This window comes from Triticum dicoccoides, chromosome 1A (genome assembly GCF_002162155.2).
Source record: "Triticum dicoccoides isolate Atlit2015 ecotype Zavitan chromosome 1A, WEW_v2.0, whole genome shotgun sequence".
Taxonomy (NCBI): Eukaryota; Viridiplantae; Streptophyta; class Magnoliopsida; order Poales; family Poaceae; genus Triticum; species Triticum dicoccoides.
Window position 1 is genome coordinate 554,446,122 of NC_041380.1, and position 5,651 is coordinate 554,451,772.

A 5,651-nucleotide genomic window follows, 5' to 3' on the forward strand; every position below is an offset into this window, starting at 1 on the left:
GTATAGCTTTGCACATACGTACAACAGTTGACAGTGCTGCCCCTTGTATAGGTTAGTGGCGCACGTCCTCGCGTAGTGGCTCACCCCCATGATCTCCACTAGGCCGGTGTGGCTCCGCAAGGGTACATATACCCACTGCCTACGTGCTAATGAGATGTGTGTGAGTTCTCTCCCTAATCTCCAGTTAACAGATTGGTCTAGCAGTGAAGGATTCGCCCTAGTTGACGATGGTTTGGATCGCAGCCTTTTTTTTAGCGTAGTTTGGATCGCAACCAGGCTATTCGAGTTGACGACAATGCGATTGCAGCCCAATTGAATGGCCAGCTGCAATCCGTTCTTTAGTGCTAAGGCCTAAACTAACAAACCTACTAGTCAAGATTAGGGTAGTAGCTTCATCCAATGACACATCGACACGTAGAGCTTCACTATCACGAGCCCCAAATTGATCATGCGCAAACGTTCAGCGCCAAGCCATACGTGATACGGCGCGACCCAATTGCGAACCGTGCTAGGCATGCACATCATCAAATCAGTGAAAATGGACGAAATTGACCCTTTCATGAAATTTCAACACAAAATGACCATAATCTTAAAATATTTCACAAATTGATCATTTTTGCATGACACCCGAGGCTGAGGCGCCATGCTAGATAGCATAACGCTCTGGCCGTGACATCTAGCATGACACCCCGGGCTAAGGATTCATACTATGACGCCCTAGTCCTGGGCGTCATTCAAAAAGGACAGTTTATGATTTTTTTTTAGAATGAGGTTATTTTATGTTGAAGTTAGAAAAGGGCCAGTTTTGTTCATTTTCATATCAAATCATGCATTATTAGGATCAGGGTGGTGTTGTACTGTCGTGGTCGATCCACGGGAGTGTGGCGTGGACGCCGCGTCGCGCGGTATAGCAACGTCCATTCGAGAAAACATACCCAAGTGGCATCTGCTGCTAAAACATCCAAATCGGGCTTTCTTTAGAAGAACATTTTTTATAACTCATAAAGGATGGCGCATGATCTGTCGATCGCTTGATGCCGACGAGCAGATCATCGCAAAATAGCAATAATGTGGATGAGTAGTTAGGAGTTCTTTTTCTTGGACTAGTTACGGGTAGGTGGTGTTGCAGTGTTACGCTCGTGTGTGGGGCTTAGAAAGCAATCAGTATGGGAAGGCTTGCGCACTGCTCCCAATAATTTTGGTTTCTATAGCTAATAAGTACCTTCAATTAGTATATGCTACAGTACAACACAAGCAATTAAAGTTAACCCCGATCCGGTAATCAGATCTCAACAACCTCTGAGATGTGGGCGGTGGTGATGCGTAGGGGACGGCCGTGTGTGATGCGTCGTCTACGATGCCGGCTGGGATTCTCCGTGTCATCCTGACGCTCAGTGGCGGCAAGGATGTATGGGCACCGATACACCTTTCAATGGAGGGAGATGACACGTAGATGGTGTGTTACATGGACTGTGGTGGCACGGGTGGTGTGCGGCTGTACCTTCCAGAGCGTCCTGCGCTGCTCCGTGACACAGGATCTCCACCTGCCCTTCACGAATCCGATGGTTGGCACCATGCCACCGTCTAGAGCTTTTATAATTGGACGCCTCGTATCTGATGGATGGCATCATGCCACCGTCTTAGAACATCTATATCTGATGGATGGCATCACGCCACCGTCTTAGAACATCTATAATCAGACGCCTTATATCCATCCTAAACATCTGGGGCCTGTCCGGTCACCGCACGCAAAAAACGCACCCAACTGTGGTCCTCGTAAATCTGGTCGTCCGGACTGACCGGCACTTCATACGCAGTTCATATATGAGGCGGATATAAGAACGCCTGGAAACTTCTACTCCGACAAACCAGACCCATTCAAAATCCTCTCAAATCGAATTCTCCTCGCTTCGACCGAAACCCTTCCGCCTTCGCTCAGTCATCCACCTCCTCCCTTGTTTGTTGTTCTCGTCCGTCGTTACTAATGTCGTCGCCAACAACCCTGTCTGCCGCCATGGTCAGGATGATGCCTCGGCAGAATCAGTCGGGCTCCCTGGCCTAGTGGTTCCTTGCAAGGTGGAGAACCCTGCCCGGAAGGACCGCTGCTGGAGGTAGTGCGAGCGTGAGGCGGCAACAAAGGCAGCTGCGTAGGTGGCCGATCCTAATATGGCCTTCATGTCAGGTGCTCAGGACATGGACTTTTCCACGACAACCACCACTCCGGAGGACATGGCCGCGGGGACAAACAACTTGTCGGTGGAGCCTCACTCCGTTCCACCTTCCCAATGGACGAGCATCCCAGATTTGAGCTTCTCACAAGCCGCCCCCGACGGTCCACGATAGCCGACTCGCCGCAGCTCCAAAGGCATCGGGCGTCGTCAGGCAATGCGAACTCCGGGCATGCCCACACGTTGTTCAACGAAACGCACGACCATTACCCGGTAAAATCTTTGCCCCTTTTCTACTTGCATTCCTGAATTCTTTTGTTGCACATATCATCAGACCAAACTTGTAGGACGATAGTTAAATCACGATGTATATTGTAGGAACAAATATTGCATGACATGATAAATGATGGTCAAGAGTCTTTGTAATTTCCCATGGAGGATACCAATTCTTCTGTGTTTGAATTTGGGCAAACATCACACACTAAAACAAAGAAGAAAGTTGATGTAAAAGTAGTGAAGCTTAGAGGTCCGTTACTCACACAATTTGAAGATGTTTTGTTGTGTGAAAGTTGGTGCAACACAAGCATGGATCCATCATGTGAAACTGAGCAAAAAGGAGAGACATATTGGATCGAAAGATTAACAAACTTCAAAAACACTATGTGAAGCCACACAAATCATTACCAACCGTGTCACGTGCTCTCTCCAACATAGATGGTCACTCATTCAAGAGGCCGTGAGCAAATTTGTTAGTTATCTTAAACAAGTTGTTGGCCGGAACCAAAGTGGCGTCGGAGTTCATACCCATGAAAATTTGGCAGCGGTATTGTACCATCGAGTGGTGAAGAAGGCATTCACTTCTTCACATTGTTGGATGAAATTAAATGGGAAACCCAAGTGGCAAACCGTCCTCAAGGATATTGAAAATGGCACGAAGAAGATGAAGAAAAATATGGGTCTAGCTCCGCTCAATCAATTCGATTCGATGAGGAAGAAGAAGAAAATGACGAGGCGGACATGCAAGCAAATGTGTCAAAAAGAAACCGTCAGGTGATGGGAAACAAGTGGGAGAAGGAGAGGGTGGCGCGTGAAGGCACGGCAAGCAAAATGACCACCACTTGGACGGGCATTTTTCCGCCAAGGAGGTGAAGGAGGAAAGGTACAAGATGTTTATCGATTTGCAAAGAGAGAAGATCGAATTCGACCGGGAGAGGTTGATCTTGGAGAAGAACAAAGTAGAATTGAAGAGGCAAGAGAAGGTTGCAAAATGGGAGTTTGAACAAACTGTGACAATGCATGGTCTTGAGCTTGAGAAAGAGAAGTTGCGGCTTGTGAGAGAGGCGGTGGAGTCGAGGATCATGTTGCAGGACATCAACCTTTTGGATGATGAAGGGGAGAAGTGGTTGCTCCGCATGAAGAAAAGGATCAATGATCGCGACAACTGAAGTCATTGATTAATTCATGTATCGCTTGTCTATGTATGAACTACTGACTTTTATTTTGGCATGTAATGAATTTATTTTGGCTACACTATCTTTGTATTGTTGAATTTATAATGAATTTGCATTGTATGATCAACGCGCATAAATTTGCATGGATTTTGGTATTGAGATATAAGGATTGTGGTTGTGGGTGCGGGCAAATGAAGACCTTCCTAGCGGTATCCGTAGGCACGTTCGGGCGCATCCAGGGATATATAGGGGCTCACATTTGCTACTTGTGATTCTAGATGCTCTTATCTCTTTTTTCTTCTTTTTTTAGGAGAAGGCACCATCTTATATGTGACCTGCATGATGTCTTCAGTGCTATCCTTTAGCATGGCGATGGAGCTAGGATTTTTTTATGGGAGCCAATGAAACATCTAATCCATAGTTCCATACTGAAAAAATTTGAGAATTTTTTGCAACATGGGGGAGTCATGGCCCCAGTTAAGCCCCATACTGGCTCTGTCCCTGGTTACGAACATGGTTGCGTGTGGAGATGCCAAACTGAGTGAAGCCCCTGATTTGAGAGTCTAGTGTGGTGGCACCTATGCAGGTCACTTTTTTAAAAAGCTTCTGATATAATCATCAAACATTATGACAGTACAAAGAATACAAGAAGTAATAAAATTATAACCATGTTCGCAGAGCACTAACAACGATTACTAGCATTGAAGCGAGCCTAATACGCGTCTCCATCATCGCCCCTCCCTGACCAGAGCCAGGCAAACCTTGTTGTAGTTGACATTCCGAAAGTCGTCATGTTAAGGCCACAAAGGACCAGCGCATAGGAACATCAACCATCACCGATGAAAAAAAGTATAGATCGAAAGGATCCAAACATGTATATAGACAAAAGCATACGAACGAAGAATGGGTCCAAACAGATGCACCGAAGACAAACACCGACCGAATCCCGCAAGACGATAGAGACATAGCTACACAGGCCCTCCGACGATGCTAGACACACCACCGGGACGAGGGCGAGGCGGAGAGAGTTATTCCATCTTCACAAAGCTGCCGCAACCTCGCCTTCTTAAACAGGACAAACCGTAAACAAGCTAAAAAATACCTAAAATGAAGCAGGAGTCTTCCCGCCGGATAATGTTGGGATCCACCATGCTTCCATCACCTTATTGAAGATGTTTTCATGTTTTCTCTTAGAAACACATGTAATTCTATTTGTAATACTCACAATCATTGTGGATACACTAATTTGGGTCTAACATCCAAGAAAATACAAACTCTTATCTTCTATATCTAAATAGCTAGTATTCACTAACATATTTATCTCAACATGCAAGCATGCCACCTCCTCATTCAAAATGCATAGGAAAAGGCCCACCTCAACATGCAACTATGCATATTAGAAAGTCACTTCAACATGCAAACATGCATGCATGTAAAATTCCATTCTATTATGCTATTTACATTTAATTCTTATATACTTTCAAGAACTACTATTTAAAATATCCATGTTCCATATAATTGAAAAATCATTGAAATATTGCAAAATATTCCTGCAACAACATGTGCGGCTCATCTAGTTTAACTAAATATGTGTCTCTTGAAGACAACTTCGTGGTATCAATCTTTGCAAGACAAAATACCCCCGAGACATTAGTAAAGAGGCTGCAATTATGCCAAACCAGCGATATTGTCACCTATTTACCCGCGCGAACTTGAATACCAATAATCATTTCTAAGATCCCCTTGAGCCACCCATCAAAAATATGAGAAGGCGTGAGTAATGATTGTACTTGGACCAGCATGATCCTATAGAAATGTAGGATGTCGAATCACATGATCTTCATCATACAGTGGAGGAATGATCCAAATTCCACAAAAAATCAAGCCAACAAAAATAGCATAACGCATACCTCTCTAGCTCCAAGGACGCATACCTCTCTAGCTCCATATGGTACAATTACAGAAAGAACTAGAATAAGTTTATTTGGAAAAAACACACAACCACCACAAGACGCTGAGGAAGAACACATGA